Here is a 16,446-nt window from a genome sequence, read left to right as displayed (position 1 = left end):
GGCGGCCTGGCAGACAGAGCCATTGGGTAAACGAGCCCCAGGTGTCCCACACTGAGTCACCCAAGGTCAGGTGTCCCCCGTAGGAGAACAGCTGGGACCCCTTGCAGGAGCAGGGCAGTGTCTGTCTGTGAGGGGGATGCCCTGTGCAGAGTTCCCTGTTGGGGAAGGACCTCCCGCCTCCCTGGGACTGGGCTCCAGTCAGGTCTGGCTTTTGTAAACGTGGGCTCTGTAGGGATTCGGGATGGGGCTTCCTTGGTCTTATGTGTTTGGCTTGTTGGCCTGGTTGTCTCCCGTCCCTTCTCTGGGAGACTCTGTTTCACTGTTTATTGCACCATTGCTGGTCGTGCGGTGTCGTTGTTGGGATCATTGAGACTGATGTTGATTAGGTATAACCTGACTGACTGGTTTGTACCCCCAGCGCTCACCCATGGACTGACCCTTTTGTGTCAAGTACAGTCTGGTTATTGGTTCATCTTGATGCTGGCCGTGTCCTTTATGCTAGGCCTAATAATTGGCGAAACAAGGCTACAGTTCACAGCAGGAGCAAGCTACCAGGCTATAAATACTCTATTGCGAACTGCCTGGAAATTCATGGGTTTGTAGAACACTATCTAGCATTCTCAAAGTAAGTGAGACTGAATAGTGTGAGGAATGAGGCTGGCCTCTCAGTAAGCTGCATATGGATGTCTGCCTGGAGTTCAGAGCTGATCTCTTTTGGCAAAGGGCAGTAGTGGTGCTGTTAGTGTCTTGTAGTCCTCTGCTGCTGGAATTGCCATCCGTGATGCAGTATGTTTATAAATAAAGCTGTGTTTCTATCTGCAAGCTCAGCCTGGGATGTAGAATCAAGTTGTGTTTTTTCCGGCTTGCACTTCACCACTAATAATGCTGCTACTGGAACTTAGTCAAGAATTCTGTTGATTCAGAAGCCAGTAAAGAAACTCCCAGAACTATGTTGCCTTTGCAAATATGAGCAAAAGTTTTATATCAGCAAAGTGACTACGCATGCATACAGACCCAGATCATTTAAATGAAGGAAGGTGCAACTTTCATAAGTTACTCCTCGTTATTATCTGACAGGGTAAAGAGGGGCTTCCATTGGCACCTCAGCAGATTATTTTGTGATTTTTAAGGTGTACGTGTGGTAATTCATAATGTGCTGGAAACACAAAACTTCTATGAGAAACACTTTTAAGGAGTTAATAACTGAATACTGTCCAGGCATAAATCCTTTGCGCTAATCAAATGTAACACAACTCGGGCAACAAACCAGGCAACTCATGTAGACATGGTACATTTGACAGCTGTGTGACTTAAGTCTGGACAAACTGGTATGTATGCCTCAGATTCTCACTTTTTTAGCCGTGCTTCTAATATTAAGTCCTTTTTTAACAGTGCCAAGAGTGGTTGTGTGTTCTAATGTAATCTTAAATATATATTTTCTTAATTTAGCTGTGGCACTTTGTGCAGAAGCTCTACACAAGGAATACAATACCAATACTCATCTGTTTGAAACTGCAGTGGTGGAAACCCTTTAACCCTTGTGGTGATGTTTCATTGTTTAACTTTGCTGTTAAAGTTTTTCAGCCTCAATTTCCCTTGCTGATGCTTAATGCTGTTATGTCCAATTCCGCAGTACATAGAAAAAGATGTCTTTTGATTTTTCTTTAGGGTAATTTGTATTTTACCATGTGCGTGTAAATGGAGCAGTCTGGTTCTTTGTAAACAGATGCTGCTTTATGAGAGGCTTTTATACACCATCATAAGAGATGTGAAAACCATGAATCCATATACAGATGATTGGTAATGTCACTTTTGCAATCATTTCTTCTGATATCTTAACTCTAATATAAAAATACCTGTATTACTTCCCTTCAGAAAAGTTGTCATGGTGATATCTAATAAACTATTACTACTCATTAACTAGGGAATATAGTCAGCTTAATAGGATCTCTTATTGGCCATTGAGACTGTAGGAATACAAAAGAAAAAACAAACTCATGCATAAATTCAGCAGTGATATGTCTAAATTAAGACAAAACACTTCCGCAGAACACTTCAAAATTGGACATCAGTGTAAGTAAGCATTGTTGAAAATAGTTTTGTGTAGAAAATATATATATATTTGTGTATATATATATATATATATATATATTTGTATATATATACACTTTCCAAACTGACCTGGTAAAGGTACTGATCACTTCTGCTCTTTGCCATAAACCTGGAGATTCAGCCTGCTGGACTGATTTGAATACTAGAGAACAAGAACATTCTTCAATTGTTTCCTTCCTTCATTTGCAGAAAAAGTATTAAAACATTTATATAATACAGCTCAAATTTTTCTGTGCAAATAATCGAGCAGTATAATTATCAGCAGAGGGCAGTATTGAGGTAGAAATAGAATAATAATAAAGTCAAAAAAAAGTGTTGCCATGTTTTTTGTTTTGCTTCATAGAATCAGGGAATAATTTATGATGAAAGGGGTCTCTGAAGGTCATCAGGTCAATCCCTGTCTTAGCCAAATTCAAAGTTACATTCAATCAATACTGTCAGGGTAATGTGTCTGCATTGTTGGGCATTCTATAGAAGCTGCAATCAGATTACTTTTCTCTCCAAACCACTTTTATAGGCACTTGGTGAGACCGGATGCAAAGCATGCCCAGTGCTGAAGTGTAGTTATTTTGTCTGAAGAATACTAGAAGAAAATTGTTTAGCCGTTTTTGTTTGTGAGGTCAGGGAATAGTGTTTTTTAACAATCGCTCTTGCGTGTTCTCATCAGCTTTCATAATAATAGCCAAGCAGCTAAAAAAAAAAAAATCAGTCTTAGGAGTATTTTGTCTGTTACTTCTGCAAGGCAAGATTGACCAGCTATCTATGTAACTTCTGTTGAAACATGTCTTACTGTGGGTTTTTCAAGTATAGTTTATATAGTATTTGCGACTCAATAGTATGACTTTTTTTTTGCTACACCTTTATTGGAGAACTGAGATAGTGACAAGAAAAATTTACAGAAGTGAATATTGCTCTCATGTTTAAAAACTTTCTTTTCAAGATGTGTTGTATTGAATTTGTGGACAGATTTATAGAAATCAGAGGCTTCTCCAAATCAGTAAGTTTTATTAAGGAATTTTTTTTCTTTTTTTAATATAAACAGCCTGTCATCATTACTTGAATTAATTCCAGTTTCTTTTTTCTATCTGCTTGCTTATATTGGGTAAAATTTTATTGGCTAAAATGGTAAACTGTTGAATTTTGTAGGATACATAATTTTCCTTTAGTTTATTCAATTCTGCAGTGCTTTTCGAGAGTGTATTTCAGGTAAAATTGCAGACTTCCGAGCTGTGGAACAAATGTCTGTTATAAAATACTGAACATAGTGCTATGTTAGGGAGTTTACTGATACTCATGTCACAAAGTCAGTTATACAAATTATTAGTGCATCGTAATGGTTTTAAGACAATTGTTTTACTACTGTCTACACTCTGAGAAGCAATGTTGCTACATTTCAAGTCTCTGGTTTTCAATCTTTTTTTGACAAACAGTTACAATGTTTATTCAGATAAAATATTTGTGATTCTACATATTAAATAGAACTGCTAAAAAGGAGAACATGTGCGGTTTTAGAATTCTCTTTAGAGAATTAAAAAATTCTCCTAGAGAATTTTCTCCTAAAAATGCTTCTAGAAAAGTGAAGACTAAGAATACTGTGAAGTCACTTCTATGGGTAACACAAATGTTTGCCTACTCTTGTTCATGGCAAACCGCACAACTCATAAAGACATTGTCGGCATGTTAAAAGCACTTTTCCTTCACAGTTAAATCAACTAGGTTTGAAAGCTGTTTAGCTAAAATTCTGGCTCTTCCAAGTTGGCTAGCTACCCCTTTAACATAAGCAGTGGGGGCTAGTTACATCAGCAGTTTAGATTCCTGGCAACTATCCAAATGAATTAGTTTAAACTAGCTCAGGCAAATGGCCACAGGAGCCACATGCATTTTGAAGTGTTGCTGTGTATATATCCATGCAAGAGAAAATACCAGTGGATGTGGAATCTAGTCAGTGAGGGCTAGAAAGTGCTTCAGGGACCTTAAGGGGATACAGACTGGCCCTGAACTGTTCTGTTATCAGTACCCGGCAGAGCTGGAGTATGGGATGTGTTTCGGTTGTGATCAGAACTTTGGCAGGGATTAGATGATGTTTTATAAGCGTAGTTACGCTGCTTCAAGGCCTGCCCAGCTTGGGTGGGCAGAGTTTGCACATCAGCACTGTGCTTCCCCGCGTCTCTGGCTCCTGAAACAGCGTGAGACTGCTCTTTCTGCCATTGTTAAAATATCTCATTAGTGTAAAACTTGGAGACACGGCCAAACAAGTAGACAATATGTTTTGGTCACAGATTGTATTTGATGGATGGAAATGCTTGTCATGTAGTAATAATATAAAGTCAGAAAATGTATTCCCAGTTAGTATGTTATATTTTTTTTTAAATCAATATTTTTTTTTAATTGTGAATTTTCAAAATGCTGAAGATCTCTTTATTTTTTGATTAGGTAACTTCAGAGAATTTTTTTCTATTTCATTTCACTAATAAAGATTTTTATATTAAATATGCAGATAAGTAATACTAGCTGTAGAACACAGGTGGAATAAACATCTGTGAAGGTAACGTGGTAGTTGAGTGTGATGGAAGATGATGGCATAGAGGTGAGAAAATACTTATGCGGTGAGTTTTAAATGGTGTACAGTGTTGTAGACTTGGGGCCATGCAAGGCACAGAGAAGGAAAAATCAGTTTAGGATAACTGCTAGTGGCAATACTGTTTTTTCTGAGTACTGACTGAGACTGTAATGGCTGGGCTTTAAGCAACACGAAATTCCCAACTTGGCAGTCCCGGCTGTGCTACTGTGGGAAGGGCCCCTGCTGGAAACTTGTATTTCTTCTGCAGAAAATACAGCTCAAAAGGGCCAGTAGGGACAGTGATGAGGGACTGACCAAACCTTAACAATGTGGAAGTCATGAGCGGCACTCCCCAGGTACAGTGGTGAACAGCACTGTAAGCACTAGGCCATGCTGCACTCCTGACAGTCTGTCCTGCAGTGTTTGGAGTGTTCCTGGTGAAAAGGAACACAAGGTCACACCTTGTATCATCCATTAACTGAAAAGAGTTATGTGAAATTATGTGGGAAAGTGGCTGAATTATACCTGGTAGACTGCAAAAGGAGCATATCCCTAGTGCTTTCAGAGGTAGGTCCTAAATCCACAAAAAACAAGTAATGATTTTAGTTATGACCTTGGGAAATCGCTTATTCTGATTGATTAGGCTCAAGTACATAACGTTACAGATTCATGTAACATTCTGTGTCTGAGGTTCCTCTGCCTACCCCCCACCCCAAAGCCCAGCATGTTGCCCTCAAATGGCTGCCAAGTGGTTTTGTAATTGCATAATGGGATTCTATCATGTATACTCTTACAAAAAAAAAAAAGGTTACACATCATTGTCTGGTTTCACATGACAAGCTTTGCTTCATCTTTGTAGGAAATTATAGAGAGAAATTGGTGATCATTTCTGTTATATTGCACAGTTTAATTGCAACTCTTACGGTGACTTTTCCAGGAGGATGACCAATTGCTCTCTTGCTTAGTTTATATTCTGTTACTGTTCTAATGGGATGAGTGAAGAGAAGAGGATATTGCTTATTTTTACTTTCCTCTGCAGGGCTTTGGTTTGTGACACTTCTCTGTGAAATTATCCATATGTTTTCTTAGAAGTTTTCAGGGAAGAGTTAAATTCATTATTATACAGAAAAGGATGACATCCAAGGTGCTGCTCTTGTTTTGGCAACTTGAATTTTGTTCCAAAAATTTTGCTTAAAATAAAATCAGTGGGATTTACTGACAAGGATGTTTAAATGCTTCTTGTATTATGGAACAAGTTAGAGTGAATTTAAAATTCTTCCTTTCCCCAGATTTATTCTGAACATTTTTTAACAACAAAAAAAAAAAGTGCGGAGAAGGGGGATTTCTTATAAATGCTTGTAAGAGAACTTTTAAACATATGTTTCTTGGATTCCTGGAATTGGAAGCAACTGTATACTGTGCATCTTCCCAACTTCATGTAGCAAGTTATCTACAATAAACGTAAAAACAAACAGACTAGATCAGTATATCTCATAAGAAACGTTTTATGCGGGTGTTCTACCTCTGATCTGGAAATAAAATTGATAGGAATTTTCCATTTGTTTTGGAAAGACTAACACTGATAGTGGGAGATTATCTATGGGTTCTTTTATTAGTAAAATGTAGAAAGAGCAACTGTATAAAGGAAGGAAGCAAGCCTTTTGCCTTTCATTCAATTTGTTTTTTTTTCAGAAATGGTAAAATTAATAACTATATTTTCAAAAGTAAGAAGGTGTGTCTGTACCTGTTTCTGTACGATGCCTGTCTTAATGGGCTTCTGAGCTTGGTTATAGTCTGTAAATTCTACTATATTCTTTGGGTCAAGTTCTTAACCAGTAACTCAGCCCACAGATAGTGTTGCAAAAAATGCCATTAAATAAGTAGGAATGGAGGTTTAGTACCAAGCAGATGGTACAGCACTGATGAATAATTGGCGAGTTGATATTATTTAAGTAATCTATTTTTAAAGTTTGGGGGTTTTTTTATGCCTGAGATTCTGTAAAAAGTTAAAAAATAAACCTGAAATTCTGTATTGGTTGAATGTCTGGACTACCTTACGTTGCCACGAGGCAGTAAGCTTGACTTCTATGGACTCCTTATGGCTAAATCATTTGTTATGTTTTTTGTTGTTTTTTCCAGCATTTTCTCATGTCTGTGTTTGAAAACACATAAAGAACACCAATTCAAGGACCATCCAGCAAATATGCTGTATCTTGACTTAGCAGTTCAAAGGCCAGTGCTAACCCTGCTTACTTGTGAAGAAGATAGGACCATGATCAGGTAGTGCTTAAGCCTGTTAACTCCTTTAGTATGTGTTTTCTGCCAATGCACTAGTGTGTTCTGTACAGTATGTGTCCTGGGTGACATCAGAACAACCAAAACATTATATGTAATGCAAGGGATCAACCTTTTGGAGGCAAGGTTAGGAATAAAGATGCTTTACAGTCTGAGTGAGAAAGGGCTTTTTTCAACATACAATGTTCTATGCAGTGCTGCAAGCAAACACTGTATTAGTTTGAAAAATACAAACCTGCTACTGAACAGATGAAGGGGGAAAAAAGCGCTTGGATTAAATTCTATGCTGAATGTTTAAATGTCACACCTTCTTGTTCTGCTTTTGAAATGCTAGCCAGTTTGTTAAATCTGTTTTCTAAATGCAAAACTTCTTACTTGAAGGTGGATTTACGCCAGTGCCCATGCTGGAGGGTAGGAAGTGACAGGCAGCTGCTCCCACAGGCAAGAAGCTGGAGCCAGCAGTGTGGAATATACAGAGTAGTGGCATTGGTTGTATTGTTTGTGTGGACCATGTTTACTCCCTCATTAGGTCAGGTCTGAGGAATGAGGCTGACTGGTTTAAGAAATACAACTTAAAGTGGCTTTGTTTCCCAGATGCAGAAAGCTTGGAAGAAGGGGACAAAAAACCAGTAGCAGACAGACCTCTCCGAAGAGGGATGGAAGGGTGAGTCTAATTTCCTGTGGCAGGCAGAGGATGGGAAATCCTACCTCATACATATGAGTGATGGAGGTGGGGAGGAAAAGTCTCCTACAGAAAGAAAGCTTTGTGCGGGTGGAGGGTGGTGAAGCTGACTTTGTTATTTTTCTGGGAGATTTTCTCCCCTTGTTTTCTAGTGTCCAGATGTATTTGGGAAGCTGAAGGCTTGAGGTTTAGAATCTTAGGCCTAGAAATGTAGGTCTCTGCTAAGATGGGATCTGTCACACCTGGTTTATTCTTGTAAGTGTTCATGTTTGCATGAGAATAATTGGATGCAAGTGTTGAGTGTGAGCTTGTGACAGTCTGACTTGCCCCATGTTACATCTTAAAAGCAACAGATGTATGTTTGGGGGCTGTCTGTTTGGCTGTTGGTTTTTGTGTTTTTTTTCCTTTTGTGTGGTTTTTTTTTTCCTGGAATGAACCTTGGAAACAGAATTTTCATTTCAGTTATGAAGCACCTGTGAAAGCATTAACAGCATGGCACAGCCTTAGCCTCTTTTCCAATTCTGCCATTTCTATTCATGTGAATGTTCAACACTTGTGTATAAATGACTGCTAATGCATATGCTGCCTCATGGTTTACCAAATACCATGGGACATGCCTGCTAACCTCTGTGTCCATGTTGTATTTTGTGGTTTGCTTTTTTTCTACTTGACTAAAGTTTCTGGGTAAGGCTCTATCAAAAGAACAAGTGTACATACTATGGGTATTGCATGCCTGGTAAACTTTAAGGACTGCATATTATGAGCATTCAATTCTCTGCTAGCTAATGCAATTGAGGTGAAAATTTATGTGCCCCCATTTGGGATTGCCATTGTATTGGCTTATATAAGTAGACTGCACAAACACACACACCTTTTTTGAAACTGTTGCCTTAGTGGCTGCTTGTCTCCTTAAGTCCTGTGGTTAAGCAGAGAAGTGCTTAGCACAAGCATAGATTTTTATTTAACTTACAGCTGGCCAGATATTTGCTTCATGGTAAAAGCCCATATGAATGCATTGTTTTTAACAGGATGGAAAATTCATTAACACCCAAATTTAGGAGGGAAGCGTGCAGGTGGCTTTGGGTGTTGCTATCTTATGTTCTCCAAACTCTTTTAAACTTTCTTTTTTTTCCTTACATTATATTGAATGAAAGAGCTGGGGTGTTAAATTGAAAAGCTTTCATGTGAAATTCACTGGTTATAACTAAGTTTCAGTAAACTAAGCATTTGTAAACGGAGCTATCATGATGGTGTAAGTAAACACATTTTAATAATTTGATGCTTTGCTTCATTGCTGCCTTCCCCGCTCCCATCCCGTGCATAGTCTTCTTGACTTGACCACTTAGCAGGATAGTAGTAGATGAGCCAGAAAAGCTTTGCTTTGCCACACTTCTGTTGACTTCATTTGGGTTTCAGTGATGAAACAGAACCACGAGAGTTCAACAGTCTGCTAATAGCACAGTGCTGCAAAGCATCAGATGTATGAGGAGTCCTACTGCACTAAAGTAATTTTTCCTGAGACAGCCCTTTTCTGAGAAGTTTGTGTGGTTTGGTTTTTGTTCTGATTTTTTTTTTTTAAGCCTGAGATCAAACTGCAAAATCTGTAGCACATCCAAACCTAAGGTCTTGTGACTGAAAGTAAAACAGCAGTATAAGGATTGGTCTGTGTATCAAACTAGTAGAGAAAAGCAGAAATTATAACTAAGTAGGATTTTAGATATCAGGTGCTGTTAGTTTTTAGCAAAGAGGGGTTTTTGTTGGCTTTTGTTTCATTTGGGTTTGTTGTTGCATAGATATTTTTGTTGGTTTTGTTTGCCCAGGAGGAAATTCTACCTGTGTTTTCTTACTGTTATCAGACTAATATTTCTCCTGTTCATAAGTATCATGGGATGAATTTTTTTATAGCAATACAACTGTGTTACAGCAGTGTAACAAAAACCAAGAGTGACAACAATGCTAACTGATATTGCAGCCAGTTTATTTGTAGCTGATAAAACACACCGTTGCACTTAGGTTTTAGTTGTCCTATCATACACATTAACGTGAAGTATATGTGCTTGCATTTTTCTGAAGGAAGCAGCTTGATAGATAGTAACCATCTCAAGAAGCAAAGGGAGAAACTTAATCCACTGTTTAACTACTCTTACTTTTTTATGAGAGGAGAAAATGAGTCATAACTAAGGCAGGGGAAGGATAAGATAAATAAAAGCTTCTCACAATAATAGCCAATAATAATTACAAAAAGTACCATGCAGATCTTAGGATCTGGCTGTTGAGAATAATATATTTAACAGCAACTTTCTTTGGTAAATTTGTGAGAATGAGTGTCAGAATATTTAACTGGGAAGGCAGGCATTCCTTCTTGTAATGAATATCTTGAAAGGCCTCTCTTTTTTTCAGTGAACTGTGCATAAAGCTCTGAACAGGACAGTCATTTTCATGTAGTCAGTCACTTGAGGCTCTACCCAGCACTTGCTAAAATCAATGGCAAAATTCTTGCTGACTTCAGTGAAGCGGCTGGAACCTCAGATGTACGCATGTTCTCTGTCATGGGGGATAATGCCTGCTTTCTTCTTCCCTGTAAATTCTTGAGTAGTCTTACCTACATATGACGATGTAGACTGTGAAATGTCTAAGTTCTAAGCACTGTTATTTTTTTATTTTTTTTCTTCCTCTTCTGCTTCAGCTGCAAAGGCCGACATCCAGTCAGTATATCCATACGTGTCTCTATATATATTCCTGGCATGAATTTACATCACTTTCATTTAAATGTAGGATTAATACCATAATGTGTAAGCACATATTATAAAATGGGAACCTCCTTCCACATAAATTTCTTATTACCTTGATTTTGTAGAATATGTAAGTTAGTGTTTAGTAGTGAAAGCTGGTTAATTACTTTCAAAAAGCTACGACAAAAGAGAAAATTTTATGAAGATATACTTGCTCTTTTCTTACTGTTTTGGCATATAAGATAATCAGAACAATGCTTTTGATTAAAGACTATTGTTAGAATAGCTATACGTAAATTGTAAATGATGTGGTTTGAATTTTGATGGAAATGGCTTTTTGTTCTCATCAGCTTTGCTTCTATTTAAGGTGAAGAGAAGCAACGCAAGCTTGTTCTTCAGTCATTTTCAGGAAAAAAATATATTTAGAAATTTTTTATTTCTATTTTGTAAACAAAACTGAACAACTTCAATAAATAATGGAGGGAAAAGGACAAATAGTCAGAGTGCTAGCTTTTATTCATAGTTACCCATCTATCTTCTGTGACTTAACAGTAGGGTACAAAGATCCTAACATGGTTGTTCCTGACATTGTGAAAATAATACTGTCCCTGTCCTGAAGAGCTTGCAATCTAAACATTCTCCTTTTTCATATATTTAGTCAGTAAGAATAAGTTAGAGAAATTAACTTAAATAATTTTACCAACCAGATAGCTTTGCCAAGTGAAGCTATTTGAAATATTTAAAAGTGTGAGCATGCAGTATTGAAGGGACATAGATAGCACTTATTTGCTTCAGTCTCCGGCAGACTCTTTATGCATGACTTGGTGGAGACTGCACAGATACCTGGAGTTTATAGGAGTAAAAACTTTAATATTGTTGGGTTAAGTCTAATGAACCATAGTGTAACAAATAAGCCATTGGAAAAATATTGTAAGCTAGCGAAGGTGTTGTTCTAGATGTAAAATAAGCAACTGTGCTCAGAGGGCTCAGTTTTCTATTTTAAGGAGAAAATATTTTAATGAAATATTTTTAATGAAAGCAAATAATGATAAATAACATTCTATTTGTACAGCAGCGAAGATCTTAAAATACAGCCTCTGCTCTTGGGAAAAAATCAAATGAAACAAAGGATCTGTCAGAACAATGTGGAAGAAAAGCAGAAAATCCAACCATTACTGGGACTGTGATCAGTAAGAATAATTTGTTTCTGCCATCTTCCACAGGCTGTGTGAACTTTAGTTTTCATTCTAAAACCAAAATGCGAGATCAGGTGTCAGCTTGATTTCATACCAGGTAAAAACATTTAGGAGAGGTATTTAAAGGAGTAGAAGGAAAACTGTAGACTAGGGTGCAGATGTTTCAGATGGCTCGGTTGCAGCTTTTTGATAGTGAAAAACTTAAGTTTCCACAATGTGTGATAAAGGTCAAAATCCTTTTCAAAGCAATGAGGAAGGAGAGCAGCTGTTCAGCAGGTAGTATATAGAAATAAGTCTTCCACAAAAGCATTACCAGATAAGTATATAAATTTGTAGGACTTTAGCTGTAGTAAATTAAAATTATGCATCCAGTGGAATGGACAATAGATGTTTAATTGATCTCATTGAAGCCATAATATCTTAAGGAAGCAAACAACTTCATGAATAAATTTAGAAATGGTTAATGTACTGAAGTGTTTTGAGTAGAATGCTCAAACTTCACTAATTTGAAATCTGTATAAGGACTTTTATATAAAACTTTGCAGATACAGGAAAAGACTCTTTGAGCAGGAATACTTTCTCCTGTCTTAGCATGAGTAAAATATTGCTGCTTCTTAACTATATAATGACATGAGGCTGAAATTATTATGAAACGTGCTTTATTCAGGTGACAAATGCTACAACAGTTTTCCCTCAGAGATGGTTCCTTCAACCATAAACATGCAAAAGGGTTGTCACAGATACTGCATGCTATTAGTTATAATTGTATCCCCCCCAAACCTTCAAACAAAGCTTGTTTTTAAAGAATTTAAAGACTATAAATTAGGCATATTTAGAAGGCTTTTGGTGCTTAAAGCCTTCTTAAGCAGACGTTGACTGGTGCAGTTGCAAACTTGTGTTTGTGTGTGTTGTATTGTTTATATGGTGCCCTGAATTTTATAAACAATTAAATGACATTCTTTTGGCGTCATACTGTCACCCCTTGTCAAACATGCATTTTTTTTCTCAGTGTTTTTGGATTAGTTAGTATTATCCCTATTTAAAAGGAAGGAGGTTTAACTGCTATAAGCCCTCAAAAATCTCTGTTAATGTCTCTTACAGCACTTGGTGGGCCTGTACTCATGCTGCTCCCAGTCTTTCATAGTCCTGTCTGGACTTGGGAACCTTTCTAAGCAATTGAATCTTGAAGTTTTGTAGTGAATAATCACATGTGACTTTTTGGTTTTTCTTAGATTTTCTTGCATCATGCCAAAAGAGAAGCTCTATTAATCACATCTTTGTCTTTGAAAACATCTCAGCTTGATGTTTTTCTTCCCTCAGCCTTCTGACGAAGAGAATTTGCACAGCTGACTTTCACAATTTTTAAAACAATCTTTACTTGGGGATCTGGCACAAAAATGAAGTATTTAAATGAGTGCTTGTATTACTTTTGGATCATTGTCCTCCGAATCATGAATAAATCTGGAAAGTAATAGTGTGCAGTAGCACTTAATAACAGATTTAAAAAAAAACAAACAACAACAAACACAAAACAACTGAGACACAGGTATCATAATTGTATTCTCAGGTATATTTTCAGAAATTATGCTTGCAGTTGTTAAATAAAATTTTCTTCATCAAGTCTTTCAGTTTCATTGGAGTTAAAGGCAGTCAGTAATACAAAGTTAAATGTGACTAACTCTTGGTTTCCCACTGTAAATAAAGGGCATGTTTATTAGCACCTGCATACTGCACATAGAATTTTCAAAGCACTTACTAATGTAAAACTGCCTGTTTTGAAAGAAGAGATTATGCTGGTGGAGGTATGAATGTGGTGCAAAGTAAATCTAATGTGACTTACCATTTTTCTGAGTATCTTTTAGGTAAAATACAGTGCAGTTTTAAAGTGCAAAGTGAAGTAGTACAGTGCTATTTAGCAAACACTAGGTTTCTGAGATAATCTTTTCATCTGATGCTCAGGTATTGTTTCTCCCTATCTTATAATGAACCTTCCATGTGTGAGGTGGTGTTCTAACTATAATCAGTCCACTCACTGACTTCATATCTGTGGGGAAAAGCAGTATATTAGCATGTGAAATGGTTTGACTATTGGAAGAGTACTGTATAAGAAACAGGCAACCCATATTGGCTCGGGTTTGCTTCAGTAAGTACTGTTTTTACTTACAGCAAAGTTTTAGCCCCCTGGGGACAGATTAAGTGTCAAAATAATTTTTCACATTTGCTGAGAGAAATCACAGTTCTGAATTTAACAGTGAGCTCTAGATGTTGAATTGTAAAAAATGATTATTTAATTACCAGTTGGAAACCATGTTGTCTAGAAAGTGCAAGGAAGTTACTTATTCTGAGCAAAACAGTCAGAAAGCTGAGGAAAGGGAAATAAAGATAGATGAAATCATGAAGACATATTGTAAACCAAAAAGTGGAACACTGTTTGGGATGGCAAGCAATTTTAGAGAAACAATTGAAGGCTTAAAATTCTAATCATGGTTTTTAGAGCTAAATATATGTGTGATATGCTTTTGTGAGGGAGAAAGGTATGTAGAATTTACCCTCTTTGTTTTGAGTGAACTCACTTTGTAGTGAACCTCCTGGTTCACTAGGTTACACGTAAAGTCCAAAAAGTCATTTATGATCGGAAAAGTTTGAAGACTGGGTAGGAAGACTGGAAAGCATGTAGCAGCAACTCTCAAGGCTCAAAACTCCCAGCAGTTGTGACATGTCAGCTGCTGGAAGTAGTGAAGTATGTGCTTACCTGCAGCTAAACAGATACTGAAACACATTTTTACCATGTGAGCTAAAAATGCTTGCTTAAACCTAAATGAGGTACAGCTGGTATTTGATCGTTTGTTAAACTATAAGAGTTATCTAGAATAATTTCTGTGAACTGTGGCTTTAGAAGAAGCTTAAAATGAAAAAAACAATAAAACTTTACTGAATGTATATCAGAATAATTGTCTCATAAGAATATGGCAGGCTAAATTTTGTACCCAATCTCAGATGGCTTTGTCATTCATCTGATGTAATGGCTGCTTGATTTCCTTTTTTAGTTGCTTGCAGCTTCAAAGCATTTTATTGCTCTGTTCTAAAAATTGCATTAATTTATCTGTTGCTGCTTTTTATAGTCTCAAAAGAATGTCAGACTTGCTGTGAGAAATGCAAGTACTCCAAGGAGGTGATGAAGCAGTAACTTCTCTCCTAAAGACTAAGCTGTATGATCAGTCTTTTCTCAGGCTTGCTCACCACAGAACAAAATGTGGAAACAACAGGCAAATATGCCACTGTTTCAAGCATATGCAGAGGCAATAGCTGGTTGCTGATGGTTGTAGCTGTGCAGCTCTCAGCAAAGCCAGGATTTAGTAGAGTGTTTAGAAGTGTTGTGGCAGTAGAACACTGTTTTACCCCCTGTGAACTATTGCTAGTAGTTTATAGATGTTTGTGGGTTTCCCTTCTTTTTTCATGAAGTAGAGAGGAAATAGTATTTATATCTTGAGCTTACTATTCAAGTCAAACTTATTGAACTCAGCTCTAACAATAACAGAAAATTATATCCTTAGCAGAGTGGATACTACCTGCAATCTCTTGACATCACTCTTGTGCTGCTTCCTTTTCATCCGTTGTTCTCTTCTGAATAAGCATACCACCATTGTACAGATTCAGTATGACATAATTTTTTTAAGAGAACATTGATAAAAGTTAGATTTCAGCAAGTTTAAAATGTGATCATTGATCATTGTGACTTTGATCACTGAGTCTAATAGCCAACACAGTTTTCACTGGCCTTTTCCTGGTCTTTGAAGTGCTGAAGTAATGTTTCCCAGACTGGAAGTTTATGCTTCCCTCTTGTTGAAAATTCAACAGCAGTTGAAAAGTTCATTAAGTAATGCTCATTCTTTTTGTATGCTGCAGGGGCTGCTGTGTAGATTCAGTTAAATGTTGTTAAAGAATTGCAATACTTAGTGCATAATCAACATAACCTTTCTAATACACTCATATTTAATATGTGCATTAACGTTATTTTTTTAACATTCATTGTAATGCATGCTCTATTATATATGTTAGTACTCTCTAAGAAGATAGATTTAAGACCCATCTTCTCCACTGAATGTTGCAAATGTGCTGCCACTTTTTTCTTTTATTGTTTGGTCTATGTGTGTGATGGGTAGCTGCAGCTTATATGTTGTCAGATTGGTGCAGTTCATTTTCCATGTGAAAAATTGCTTGTACACTACAGAACAGACAGTAACTCTCAAAACTCCTGTTTCTGTAAAAAAAATGAGACCAATAAAACAAATTTTTAAAAATCTGTTGTAAATAATAAAATCTTTAGGTACTGTAAAAGCTAAATTAAAAGTAGCTTTGTAAAAGTATAAATGGAATCCTTCAACTCCCATCTATTGCTAGGCTGTTGTAGTCTCTTTAGATTAGATATCCCAGCCATTTCAAGCATTGTATTTACAGAGGAATGTGCGAGCTGTTTGTTCTGAATCTATGGCAAAGGCTGCTCTACTTCATGATTTGTAGTTAAAATATTCTTGTCCTTTTCAGACTCTAGAAGGGTGTCCTCTGTGCAGAAGCTGATAGCAGTGTTCCTGTTGTCATGTTGTTGTGTTTTGTGTACTTGGGAAGTAAAGGATGTTGTGTGTGTTTTCGTCTTTTGCTATGAGTTTGAAAAATGCTATCAGGTTTTCCCAGTCTTGTATCTTAAGTTTCAGCACAATAGTTGGGCAGTAGAGTATGAGCTGGTAGTGACTGAGCATGTAATCAAATAGGTACAAATATTTTTTTCTTCATTGGCAAGGTAAATTTTGAAAAGAAAAAGAGAATAATTGGACAGATGTTGACAGACTGTTCCAAAGCTGTGTTTTGTCT

At 36.9% G+C, this 16,446-nt stretch overlaps 1 protein-coding gene across 10 annotated transcripts in view; it reads left to right on the top strand.

The window, feature by feature from the left end:
* MRVI1 (murine retrovirus integration site 1 homolog) overlaps positions 1–16,446 on the top strand; it is an 80,322-nt gene that overhangs the window by 1,532 nt on the left and 62,344 nt on the right. For 9 of the 10 annotated variants that reach the window (XM_026850714.1, XM_026850716.1, XM_026850715.1 and 6 more), the window contains exon 2: positions 6,812–6,952. The exons of the other annotated variant lie outside the window; for it this stretch is intronic. The gene's annotated coding sequence lies outside the window, so the exon portion shown is untranslated. The remainder of the gene's footprint in view (positions 1–6,811; positions 6,953–16,446) is intronic. 10 annotated transcript variants of the gene reach the window in all.

The sequence above is a fragment of the Athene cunicularia genome (genome assembly GCF_003259725.1).
Source record: "Athene cunicularia isolate RWA chromosome 5 unlocalized genomic scaffold, athCun1 chr5_part3, whole genome shotgun sequence".
Classification (NCBI taxonomy): domain Eukaryota; kingdom Metazoa; phylum Chordata; class Aves; order Strigiformes; family Strigidae; genus Athene; species Athene cunicularia.
The sequence above is the reverse complement of the archived record's forward strand: the minus strand, read 5'-3'. Positions and strand labels throughout refer to the sequence as shown.